The 13,967-nt window shown below is 39.3% G+C and overlaps 1 protein-coding gene across 3 annotated transcripts in view; it reads right to left on the bottom strand.

Annotated features, from left to right (window-relative positions):
* LOC121512653 (LIM domain containing preferred translocation partner in lipoma) overlaps positions 1 to 13,560 on the bottom strand; it is a 340,478-nt gene extending 326,918 nt beyond the window's left edge. For 2 of the 3 annotated variants that reach the window (XM_041792029.1, XM_041792032.1), the window contains exons 1-2: positions 13,443 to 13,546; positions 2,126 to 2,198 (exon numbers count right to left, since the gene is read on the bottom strand). The gene's annotated coding sequence lies outside the window, so the exon portion shown is untranslated. Of the gene's footprint in view, positions 1 to 2,125; positions 2,199 to 13,442 lie in introns of all 3 variants that reach the window. The other variant, XM_041792030.1, reaches the window with a different exon arrangement.
* Positions 13,561 to 13,967: the final 407 nt, after the last annotated feature.

Genomic DNA, 13,967 nt, shown 5'->3' with positions numbered 1-13,967 from the left:
ATCTCTCCAACACCCACGCAGTAGCATTACATGGTTTACAGCTCAAAAAACTCCTCATGTTTCTCACACTGGCGTCCTGAAAAACCCTTATTTCAACCTCCGTCTGAAACGCTTCATTTTTGCTGCTGTCTCTTTAACTCCCCTGGCTCCATGGACCTGCTTTCCTCCAATTGGCCGATTTTCCGGAGGCTGGCCGGCGGCAGGACTCAATGTTGTGTGCCCGCCCCTCCAATGTGGCTAATGTTGTTACGCTAGTAGTTGTGAATGAACCAGTCCAAATGAGTAAAATATGGCAAATTTTGATATACGCCCGTACGTGTTAGACTCAGAGTCTGATCCTGATAGTTTTTGGGGTGGGAGCAGCAGCAGCGAAGGATAGAGCAGGACGTATCTATTTGGTAAGTGTTTAATTACTCTGTTGCTTAGTGGCTAATGGCTAAAAGGCTTTGTGGGGGCGGTCTGTTCTCCTTTGCCGGCAGCATAGACGAACCACATACCAGTCAGGAGATCCTATTGTGATGACCTCATCAGTTTGGTCCATCGAAATCTCGTCTCAGGAGAATCTCAGCAAGATTTCCAAAGAACTGTTTTCATCAGTTTACACGCATATGTCTATCTTGTTTGTATCTCATTTGAAAATTTGCATACGTGGAGTATGGACACCTAACATTGTGACTTTATATTTATGTTTTAAAAATCGGAAAAGTATAATACCCCCACTTTAAAATGATTGTGTCCCTTTCCTTTAATGACAAATTGGAAAATAAAAATAAACTACAATAGAAGAAATAAAGTGTTAGCACCCAAAACAAAGCTTGATGATTGTGTAGTTGCACAAGCTGCAAGGGAACCTAGAAGATAAAGGTGTATAATGAAGTTTAATAGCAGTGACCCTACTGCTAAGACTAGCACACTCCTGATGGAGAATTGAGGGGTTATGTCCTTTAGAAGAGTCAGTTCAGGACATTAAATTGAGGCTGAAATTGAATTAAAGGCTATCTAAGTACGCAGAATAAACAGTCCAACAAAGAATTTGGCCCTGAGAAAGAACCCCACAACAGACTCACAATAACAGCTCTGTGCTGGCAATACTACGGAGATTCATGCCATAACACATAGGCTATTCAATACATCGCAATACTCTAAAATAGGCCTACGGGATTTATCAAAATTATTTCACATTAAAATGTTGTGAGAATCTGAATGTACTGTGATAAATAAGAAAAAATTACTTGATGTAAACAAACAAGACTTTCCATGATGACATAACGTGTTAAAATTTCTTGGTAATTTCATCAGGTCTGATTCCATACAGGAAAGCTTGAAGAGACGCATACTCAACTAAATTATAATTTTGCACTGGCACTGGCTTTTTGCACTGCAAGAGTCAGATATAGGGGTAAGTGAGAGTAAATACATGAACGAAATGTCACTGTAACCAGATGTCTGATTATTTTGTGTGAAAATTTTCTTTGTTATGCCGCAGAGAAAGGAGCTAAAAGTGGATTACACTGACACTGCTAACTAGTTCTCACAAGTTTAATCACAAAACAAAAGGAACTAATGAAAACATCTAAAGTAGCATCACAAAATATAACATAAAAATGCTCTGTTATATAGATATTTTCCTCATCCTGACTCAGAGGGCTAAAACATTCAAAAATAACGTTTACATTACCCACAATGCAAATCAATGACTGGCAGGTCATCAAGGTTTTTTATGTAACGCTAGTAGCTGCTATGGTAGCCTTAAGTTGCTCGCCATAAGCAGAGATGCAGAGTGGGCTACAGCGTTCACTTCCTCCTTTATTAAACCAAAACCAATGTTGACTGCAGTGAAACCATATGAGGCATTCTACGAGACATTTTGAGACCCCTGGAGCTACAAAAGGTCTGATAAAACTTTGTCAGCATAGTGGGCCCAGCTTTGTCTTCTGACCTGTGTAACACAGATGTAACACTACACCAGCTTTGAGAAGTTGGCACAGATGTTACAGAAACAACAAATCAATGGAAAATTCTTTCTAAAAGATCATGTTTGAACAACATCACCAAGCAACACTGGAGAAAACCAAGCCTGGTAATTGTAATGAAGCACAGACACAAAAAACTGAAGTCCTCTTACCTTTCCTCCTCTCTAGATGTGATGGATATCTGGAAGACTGTTGAAGTATAGCCCTTCACTCTGTTGAAATCTGCTGGAATTGAGAAACAGAGAGATCTCTGTATTACTCACATTGGTTTCATTGGATCACACCAGCATGATACATTAACTCATGCATATTTTTCCATGCCTTAGTCGTTTGGTAAAGAGATTAACCTTGAGAGGACTCTCATAAATCCTAGTTTTAACTTTGACTTTTTCCTTCTCACCTGCCTCAACCTGTGATGTTCAATAAAACTGGTACAAATAAATAACACAACAGACAGCATTTCCCCAGTGAATGATACTTGATTAATTTGAAACAAGTTTTGTGACTCAAATATATTTTTGTTGAAATCAATATACAGTGCTTAACAAATGTATTAGACCACCATCCAAAGTAAGGTTTATGCCACAGCTGCCCTAAATTAACAGCATTGGTAATTACCAAAGTCATTTTTTATGTTTTTGCAATGGTTAATACACCAATATGTCGAAGCTCTTTAACCAAAATGATATTTTAATGCTAAAATATATTGTTATCCATGAATTTTCAAATTTACTGATTTACAAAAGAACTGAAAAAATAGTAAAGCACATTAATATTTCTTGATTAATATGTCAAATTATAGTTATTTACTTGCAGTCCTGAAGAGAAAAATGAGTTTTAGTGCTTGAATGTTATGCTTGATTCATTTCCGACTTCTCAGAGAAGCCCAGTAAGCCGGCTCAAATTTCTTAAGGCTACACAGCTGTTCAATCCCAATTCCTTGAGTTCCCTTCGCATTGTGCGTGTGGAAATGCTCTTACTTTCTATTAAACATACCCCTGAGTTCTACTGTTGTTTTTCTTCGATTTGATTTGGCCAAACGTTTAAGTGATTGCCAATCACGATCATTCAGGATTGTTTTCCAACTACATTTCTTCCTGGAAGACGGTTCCCCACTATCCTCCCAGTTTTTAATAATGCGTTGGACAGTTCTTAACCCAATTTTAGCAGTTTCTGCAATCTCCTTAGATGTTTTAGATGTTTTCTCTGATTGATGCATGCCAATGATTTGACCCTTCTTAAACAGACTAACATCTTTTCCACAACCACAGGATGTGTCTTTCGACATGGTTGTTTAAGAAATGAGAAGTTACTCATTGCATCAGGTGGGGTTAAATAACTTGTTGCCAGCTGAAAGATAATCGCCCATGCAGTAATTATCCAATAGGAGGCTCGTACCTATTTGCATAGTTAAATCCAGGTGGCGACTTTTTTTTGGCCAGGCAGTGTATTAGTATTGGCTAAAATGAGTTTGGAAATATTGACATACCAGATATTGGCAACAATCCAATATCCTGCATCCTTTGTACCAATCACTTAGTTGCTGAAAAAATCCCATCTGCATATTCATTCACACAAGCTCCAGTAGAAGAGTCTTCTGGACAATGAAAACTTCAGACTGAAGAATACTCTGCGAGACAACACTTATCTCTATTACATTTTGTTTTCCCAGCACCCGCTCTGCAGAATTTGGAGAAGATGTGCATATGCTTCCTCTCTCATTATTTAAAAACCCCAAGTTCTTCTATGGAGCTTGAAGATAGTAGATGGTAGTTTCTTTTTTTTTCTGACGCAACAGCAAAAGCCTTTTAAAAGAAACACATAGAGCATACTGGTGCAATAAACATGCAAACAAATTGCATAAGACTATACAAGTTTTTATTTCCATGTTTTCTTTAACAGCTTCTCAGTGGCTAGTGGAAAGGGACAAGCTGCATGAATAGTTGATATTGAGAGTAACACAGCACAAAAATAAAGAAAGAAGTGTGAGGACACAAACTTGCATCAAGTCAGGCTCTAAAGTCAAGACCCTGAACCAACTTTATATATTTCAGTCACTCGTACACTCCTCCTAATGGATAATTATGTCAGAATTATCCTGGTACTGTAAAGAGTAATAAACTGTTCTTCAATGCACAAGACAGACAACGGGATCCCTGAGCAGCAAAGCTTAATACATGTCAGCACGGAGCAGGCAGGCACTGACAGGTCCATGATATACTCTGGATGTTGTGTCATGCATGTTTTTGTGACTATCTGTCAAAATGAACTATTTTGTTGTTTTCCTCTTACATGATAACGCCACATCCTTCTTCCTTCTATATATGAAAAAGAACATACATTTAAGATGATAAAATCTCTTTCTAATGCTTTAAGGAGATTTTGGATCTGTCCTGAGCACCTTAAATGCTGTTTCCCTGTCAATGGAGAGATAAAGCATCAATGTATTTGAGAGATGGAGATAATGTACACATTTCCTTTGAGCATTTGTTGCCACAGTCTGTGTCTCTCATGTACTACTATATGATTCAAGTCGCAGAGATAAGGATCCAGTGGTGCAATATGCAAATGCTGCATAATCTTTGAAAGTCTTACACAACCCATCCTGACATCTTACTATGAAAGTATTCTCTCTGTTGCAAGTTGAAATAGTTTAAACCAGTTCAACAAGATGTGCCTTCATCTTCTTATCCAGTTATGGAACAGAGTAGGGTGACACAATAAATCTCATTATAGCATTGTTTCTCCATGAGTATTTGCATTAAACTAATTGCAATAGTCTAACTTACTTACAACAAGAACAATTTTACTGTTAACAAGACTTTTTAATGTACAGTCCTGGGATTTGTAGGTGCTGTTATCTTGGCGTGCCCCCATAACTACAGTAGTAACTGGTGTTGCCTGCTGATTGTGACAGCAGCAGAGAGTTTTGGGTTAAAAACATTAGCCACTGATAAAGGTACCTTAATCCATGATATTAAGTTTACTTAGATTTTCCATATTAGATGTCGTTAACCGCTCACCACATATTTTTCATGAATAATGTTATTTTATAATCGTGCATAGCAGATGGATACGCCCATTTTCTTGTTTCTCACTGGCAAATCCATCTTGTTAAGCTCCGTTCTGAAACGTTTGGGCCCGGTTAGACAGGACCAAACGTGACAGGACCAATCAGCGACGAGGGGCAGTGCTTTCAGGCGCGGCAGAGTCGTGATGTAAATAAGCAGCAGCAACAGGCTGGTGCACTTATGGAAGAAGAGCTTACCGTGGATGCTGCTAGAGCGCCAGTTTTATCAGAACTTGACAACATTCCTTTGCTAAAAGAAGAACAAAGAACAGCAGTGAGTTGTTTTCTTTTCAAAAACGACAAAAGTCGTGTACTGACATGTCTATAGTCACCATGTTTCGCGTTATTCATTGGTAGCTGCTCATGCGCAGCTCGATAGCAGTAACGTCACGTGTTTTGTTGCTCTGATTGGCCCTTAGAGATGTGACATACAGAACATTCATCCAATCACACTCCAAGTTCTCTTCAAATCCTCTGCCAGGGTTGCCAGGTCTGTGTGACAAAACCAGCCCAATGGCCGATGAAAACTAGCCCAAAAACAAGCCCAATGCTGAAATTCAAAATAATACAGTGAAACCTCTACCATACTGCATATATTGCTTGAGTGCCCGCAGACATTCTGCTTTTCTGTGGGTGGCGTGTATGTCTGTGTGCCATGTTCCATGTTTTCCTGCCTCTCTGCAGGTTGTTTTAGTTGTACTTGAGTGCAAATAGAGTAGTTTCTCTGCTACAGATATTAAATACTCATACACAAGACACAGGGGCGCAATTTATTTATTTATATTTGGACATTTACTGTTGTTCTGTGACTCTGTTAACTTAAAGGGATGCTTTCTATTTTTTTCCTCTAATTTTTGACACTTTTAGCTAAAGGGGGAGGGTCCCCATGTTTTTTCTTTGCCCTGGGCCTCCAAATGGCTTAAACCGGCCCTGCCTCACACCTGCAGCTCCCCCTCACAAATCGTTCTGCCAGTTTGTTGCTTTCCTTTTTCTGTTTCTGTCCTTTTGACAGTATTTATCATTAGTACGTTCAAGATCAAATAAACCACCCACGTTTGGACAAGTTTTACTTAATTTTACATTATTTTAAGATGTGATCCGGTGTGTTTGGCTCTTTGATGATGATGCACATCACAAAAGTCATCATAAAATATGAGTATGGGAGAGCATCAGCAGGAAATGACTGAAGAACTGTGTTAAAACGAGGGCATTAGAAGCTTCAACACAACACAGCACACCTTTATGAAGCTATTATGGACTTACTGAAGAGACGTGCCATCAGCGGATGTCCTCTGCGCTCTTTTACACACATTCCTCTGTCCTGGGCGCACCCGACAGAATTAATAACCAAGTTTTCATTTGAATTTGGCAGTTAAAGTCTGTCTTCTTTGTGTGGACTTAGATTTATTGATATGACTTGTTGCAGTCTTCAGGCTGCTGCTGACAGTTTTCACCTTTATGGAGGATTTTGGGAGAATTTTTTTTGAAAAGTAAGCCTTATTAGAGCCACGATACAAATGAAAGCACCCGCGTGCTCGAGGGAGCGCACTGGAGCGCCTATAGTGTGTGTGTGTGGGTGTGGGTGTGTGTGTGTGTGTGTGTGGGGGGGGGGGGGTGAAGGAGCGGAGGGGCGCCTAATCAGAGAAGTGCCTCTGTTATTGATCATATCGTTTACACATGCACAAACAGCTGTTAAATACAGAAAATGCTGACTCGAAATAATTTTACCCCCATCACTTTGGCGCTCCTATGCGCCGCATATAGCGCATACCCACTTTTTGCGCCACTGACAAGACATAAAAAATGGGTCTGCTCAACCCACAGACAATAAAATCTACCCGCAGAAGTACGTTAAAAGTAGCCCAATTCCACAGTAAAACCACGGACCTGGCAACCCTGTCCTCTGCCCTTTTCCAGTCTCTCAGTATTGAAGCTTTACCAGATGATGTGTGAAACAAATCCATCTGGCTTAACTCATTGAGTGCCAGCCCTTTAAGTATACTTCAATGGTACTCAATGAGTTAATAAGCTAATAGTAGTATTCATAGAGTAGACATCACAGACTAGCACTGGTAAATACTGTGTTTCTGACAAATGCTCATTACATCAAAACTTTTGTTGTTTTGCTAAATGGTATGTAATGACTGAAAGCAGTTTCTTAAAAACAGACGAATATAGAAGCCGCACATCATCATGTGTGATTTGAGCCAAATAAACTTGTGAAATGTTGGAGTTTTGTCCTGAATAACTAGGATTTTGAGATGTGCTGCCTTTTTTTAAACGTTTGTACTTGTACTCATTGTCTGAATGGAGAAGAATGGCAAGCACAGATGTCAGTATTTACCCGCCAACAGAGGTGACAGTAATGCTAACTTCTTTTAAGCAACCAGCAAAGAAGAAGCAGACAAAACAAAACACACATAGAAGAAAATCCATCCAGATATCCACTGGCTTTTCCTCCTCTTGCCAACTTCTGTTTTAAAAAGCCTCTGGATGTAAAAGCAGAGAGGTTCAAGAACTTCATCAATGCTAACTGATTTTAGATGCCATATTTGGATATGCAGAAGTAGAGAACAGCGGCTGCAAGTGTGTATTTAGGATCTCTGCGAAGACTCTTTAATAAAACCATCCTTTGTTTACATGAGCTACTCTGCGATCTCTCACTGACAAACACGAGTGATGATTTTGCACAAGTAAAACACACTGTAGCCAGTGTACTCTACCTCTGCAGATCTGTGTATAGTCTTTAATGTGCGGTTTCATAACAGCTATGTGACAGCGTCCCGGCACACCAAATAAATCCTCAATATGATACCTTACAAAGGCTCTGAAATACACAAACTTCATTTTCATCATACATTTCATTAATTTCAGAATTTGAAGAAGAAATTAGATCATCCATATTATGTTCCTTTTAATTTCTCATATTTTATGTTTTTCTTTCTTTTTCATGGTTCATACACCACAGGTTGTATGAACTGTCACAGGTAATTCTCATACTAAAAGGATTAAAGTGTTAGCTACATGACTGTCAAGTTTAAGAGTAATAAATGAGGGAAACCTAGACTTGGGCCTATAACTAAATGGGGGACTTGTTTCATGTTTACCAATGAACTGAACTAGTAGCAAACTGCGACCTAAATACCGAAGCATGAACCAAACCAAGACTTCTGTGAGACGCTGCATCCCTATAAACGAGGATGACAAAAGTAGAGAATGAAAACTATAAGCTCTGTTTAATTGTGAAGAAGAGAAAAGGAACTTTCGAAATAATTCAAAGAACAGTTATGGTTTTATTAAGTATCCATATTTGTGTTCAGAATCAGTGAGTACCTGAATGTAAGTCCTTGTACTTGGTCTGTAAAAATGTGGTACTGGTACATCCCTATTCAATGTTGCTTCACAACTTTTATTTAAAGCATAAAAATAGTAAAAATGATTATAACGTGACATTTTAAAAAGATTTGGAGGCATTGAAAACATTTAAATTTTACTAAATGCACAAGGCCATTTAGTGTCTGCAACTTGGATATCACACTCACCCTGACTTCAATATTACCATAAATTATGCAACTTTAAAACAGGATATCTAAAAAAATGACAGGTGGACTTTTTTAAGTTCAGTCAGCTTTTGTCAAAATGTAAATTAATGGAAACATTCAATACAACTATTTCTATGTATATATCTGTTAATCATTTTTGTTGCTCTGGTGCCATTGTAGCAAATGTAGTTAAAAATATCCGCCCAATCTTGTATTTTACTTGCATTAGGAAATAAGATTTAACCATAGTTAAATATTTTTTTTTAACCTTTGTCCAGATGGAATATTTCCTAATCCAGATAGGTAGAGGAATCGCTACAGATTCTACCTCCATATGAGCTTAAAGTTTGCCAGATATTTTTGCTTTGGCAACACAGGATGCTTAGTAAATCTTAAGTGATACTACTACTCAATACCTGCTTTGATTATAACGATGCACACTAGCTCTTAGTTGTGTTCAACCTTACTCAGGTGACACTTTTTGAAAGCAAACCGTCTTGACATCAGGCTGTACTTTTAAACTGCACACTTTGAATTTGTGAAATTGCTGCTGTCCTTTTCAGAGAGGGACATCCTCATTAAAATATACGCCAAGAAACACAAACAGTGGAATAACACGACTACTGAGCCTACCGGGGGGTCTGAGCTCAAAGGCAGCAGAGGCACTCATCTTTTAACTTTAACATCATCAACGCTGTCAAATGAGTTCTTTTTAAGCAGAGATTTTAAAGACATTTCCGTTTAATGTTGTGAAAAATGTGTCGCAGCGACGCAGATGTATTCAGTTTGATGGCAGCACTCTCAGGGGAGGAAGCTGTTATTGATTTGACACCCAACACAAGTCAAAGTTTGAATTCTGTCTTTTAGAGAAGAAGTCTCACTAATTTTTCACACTGGCAGTATTTAATGGTGTAATATGTATAGCATGGGTAAAGGTTCAATTTTCATCGATAAATATCACCATTTATTAACTTACTTATTCCATGGTGGATGGGACCAAGGCCACCCATAATGGGGGATAAAGGGGAGAGCTTTCAGGGGCACCCTGGAGGTCAGCAAAATCATGATCCATTGTAAAGATAAGCTGTCATAAGTTTTTCTTTACCTGAAATAACAACCTCTTATCAAAGCAACAAATCATTAATTTATCTATGTATACCATAGTATTTGGCTTTCTTCAAACTGTTAATCAGAATAAAAATGGGTGAAATGCGGCAAAAATGGGTTAACAGAAACAGAAAGTAGGTGGAAAATCTCAAAAATGGCTTGAAAATTGTAAGAAAAACTGGTGGAGAGGGGCTACAAGTGGCAAAATGAGCATAACAAAGAGTGAAATGTGGTTAAACTCAGCAAAAATTGGCATAAAAGGGGTTAATTATGGCAAAATAGGATAACAGAGGCAACAGAAGGCGGAAAATGTCAGAAAATGGGTTAATACACAAAATGGGCAGAAAAATTGGTGAAAAAGGTTTGGCTGAAATTTTCAAGAAATGTTCACAAGTGAAGAAAAGGATTAACAGGCAAGAAATGGAAGACAGTGTCAAAAAAATAGTCCACTGAGGCAAAAAAAAATGGGTCAAAAGTGGCAAAACCTGCAGAAAAGGGGGTGAAAAATGGCAATAATGGATGTGAAAAGTGATGAAAAGGGGTAAAATGGGGCAAAAACTGGAAAAAAGAGCCACATTTGGTAAAAAAGTGTGTAAAAATGATGAATAGAGGCCAATAAAGTGGCAAAAATGGGCTGGAAAAAAATTGTTTTAAGAGGTTAAAGTAGTACCATACATAATTTTAACATCAGAACCTAACAATAGAGTTTGACACACTTTTCAGCTCCAAAATGAAGGAATTGTTAGCCAGGAAGCTAGCGCCAAAGCTACTGATCCAACACAAATACATTGATATCATCAATAAATCACAGGGACGGCCCATTCTCTGGGTTTGTCAGGGGCCCAGACAAATCTGTGGGTGGGCCTGGATGAGTCTCTGCAATCCATACTTTGTCCGAGCGCTGTTTGACTGATGTCAATGTTCTGTGCCATGCTGTGCACTTCCTTAGCCCCAGCACAGGTGAAAGAGGTGTGCTTCAGCACGGTACGGTTGTCCATGCATGCACATAGGCACTGGTGCACAACATGTAGCCTAAATAATCAATATTGCAACTAATCTCATTTCCCTAACAATGGCAGTGTTGGGGAGCTGCCCAACTGCATGTGCAGTATAACAACATGATGATGGATCAGCGCTCAGGCCTGGTTGGAATTGGAGCAATGTGAGTGCCTGCCAGCAGGAGACTGAGGAAGGGGGACAATCATGCTTCAGGACAGTAAAGGGCAACTTGGAGATAGGGTGCTCCTTGGAAATCATCACCTTTGGGTGATAAATCCCTGTCCACAAATGCACAAAACTCCTGGAATTTCCCAAGCTCTTTGGGATGAGCAGCATGTGTGAAGAAAACACATAATTTTTTCACTCAAACTTTATCCAGACTTTTTCCTGCTAGGCCACAAGTGCTATTTTGGGGTGTATTCAGAGTGAGCCCAGGGAAAATTCACAGAAAGCAAGAAGGAACCGGATGATGGCGTTTATCAGCCGGAACATGACCGGTGTTATCACATAATGACACTGCATTATATGCTTTTTGTCGCACTGACATCTTCTCAGCTCTTTTGCTTGTACTTTTAGCATTCGATTGCTCACAGCATTGATGTACGTTGCTGTGAAAGTGTTTCTCCCCTTCCTGATTTCTTTTTTTCTGCATATTTGTCCTGAAGCGGCAAAGCAGCCCCCAGACCATCACACTACCATCCCTATGTTTGACTGTTGACTGACTTTTCCCGTTTCAAACCCTTACCAACACTTTTTTCTTTCTGTTTTTGCCACTTCTAAACCAATAACACCTATTGTTGTCTCTGTTGACCCATTATTGCCTCTATTAACCAATTTTTTACCACATTTTATGCCCATTTCAACCACATTTCACTAGTTTATATGCTCATTTTTGCTTGTGTAACCCATTTCTACCAATGTCTGCCCAATTTTCTGTCTCAGTTAACCCTTTATGCCTGTTTTTATCAATTTTCCATCCCATTTCATCAAATTTTCCACTCATTTATGCTAATTTAAAGTCATTTTAGCCACTTCATAATTCCGCTTACCACTATCTATGCCAATTTTGTCCACTTTTTGCTTAGTTTTTGCAAATGTTATCACATTTTTGCCACATGTAACCAATTTCTGCCACTTTTAAAATCCAATTTTACCACCTTTTCCACCATTTTTTTCCTGTTATTAACCTATTCTAGCCATTTCAAACCATTTTATTTTGTTTCTAACAAAAGGGATTTGAAACCATTTTTAAGAAGGGTATCTGACACACAAATGAATAAAAAATATACTTGCTTCTTTGGTAACAGGGGTTATTTTTCAGGTTAAAGCTCTCCCTTTACCCCCCTAATGGACGGCCTTGTCTGCACATGACTGTTCTAGATTGTGCATGGCTGTGTTCAACCACCTTCAGGTACCATGGGGGTCCCTGGTCTCTTGCACCTTAATATTTTGGGGTCCTGGGCTGAAAAGGCCAAGAACCACTGTGCTAGATCAATAATGGGGTGCGTTCCCACAGCAGTGTGTGACCAGGCTGGTGTCCAGCATGAGGAGGCTGTTGTGGCTGTGTACGGGTCTTCAAACACACGACTGAGGCTCCTGTTTGTCCAGTGAATTAATCACACAATCCCAAACAAGAGTGAATGGCAGAATAAGCTGTATGGCATTAGCATAGAACACCTGACACCTGATTGATGTAACCCACATACTCAGCTCTGCTGCTCATCCCACAAATGCATGTTCCTAACAAATATGTCACCATTTAACAGGAAAATAAATAGGCTTATTTTCCAATGATATATTACCCAGAAGCATTGTTACAACAAAGAAGTAATATACCAAACACAAATTCCTTGACTTTCTGATCTAGGTTTGGTGTAACTCTTGGGTGGGGCTTGGCTGTGCATTTTTCTGTCACATATCAAAGCAGTGAGGGTTTCCTGCTTTATCCTTTAATCTTAAGTTGGGGTAAAAGTACACTTTAGGGCCTCTGCTTTAATGTTAGCCCATAGAGAAGGCATAGAGTGTTGCAATACTTTGCATTAGCTCTTAAATTTGCTTTGAATGTACTTTAACACACTTAAAATCATACTTTTCTCTAATTTAACAGCCAAAGGTGGATTTGAAACTAGTTAAACGCCGTGGTGGATCTTCACTATCGTTAACAAGCCAGTCTTATTATGTTATGAAGCTAACGTTTCAACTTTTCACGGCTACTTTACACCTAGCAAACATGCTCTAAGCTAGCAGTTACTCCTGTAACGGGACACTTCGGTGAACGGGGGTTTATTTGTATGCTAAAATGACATGCAGCGACATATTTCTGTGCAGATGGGGGCTCTCATGTTTCTCGGTGACAGGCTGTCTTCCGCATTGCTCAGCAGCAGACCACTCGGCTAAAAACAGAAACAGCAGAGACGCCCAGAGTCCCTCTTGGCAAAACTTGTTCACAATGTCTCATATTTTCAACGCATGACTGAGCCAAGCTCAGCTCCGGATAGCGACAAGTTAGCTTTGTTAGTATCCTCATGTAACATTAGTGCCAGCCACGGCTATCGCGTAGTCCACGCCCTCATAGTGAACTCGGTCTGAGCTACAGTAAAAATCATATTATAGCCCAACAAGGCCGAACAAATTGAAGACGAGCTGCTCCACCGCTGAGAAAATCATCCCTACTTTAACTTCTGCAATTCAAACAGCCGATAGTCACAGAGAGGTTAAAGCGACAGAAGAGAACTCGATAGTTTCGCTTACCTCGCTTTCTAGGAAATATAACCAGAGGTCGATATCCCAACCAAAAAAGTGAAACTTCTTGATCCAAATTCTGGGAGAGTTGTAGGCAGTGACGTCACGCTGTGAAATTCCAGCCGTCTGAGTGAGTTCAGAGGTTTGCCCATGTAAGGCAGCAGGCCAGCGGTGTCACCCAGCCACAACAGCCCGCACCCAAATACTCACCGAGGAAATGTTTAGATATGACACAATAATGTATGGGGCAAGGAGAAAAAGCTGGAGAAAATATATGGAGGAAGTTTTTTATTTTTCAATGTAAACCCTATGACCCTTTCACTGAGAACAAGATTGTTAATTCATTTCTTTATTAGGCGTACTATCACGAATTATATTTCCTGTTTTTCATATAAAGTGTCCTGTTCAAATTAATAGACATGCAGTTATCACACCACAATGCAAGGCTTGTCATCCACTGAGGAGCAAATCACTGATTAATGCATAACAGAAATGCTCTACAGTATACTGCGAGGTCAAGAAAACAAATTAAAT

Source organism: Cheilinus undulatus, linkage group 7 (assembly GCF_018320785.1).
Source record: "Cheilinus undulatus linkage group 7, ASM1832078v1, whole genome shotgun sequence".
Lineage (NCBI taxonomy): Eukaryota > Metazoa > Chordata > Actinopteri > Labriformes > Labridae > Cheilinus > Cheilinus undulatus.
The sequence above is the reverse complement of the archived record's forward strand: the minus strand, read 5'-3'. Positions and strand labels throughout refer to the sequence as shown.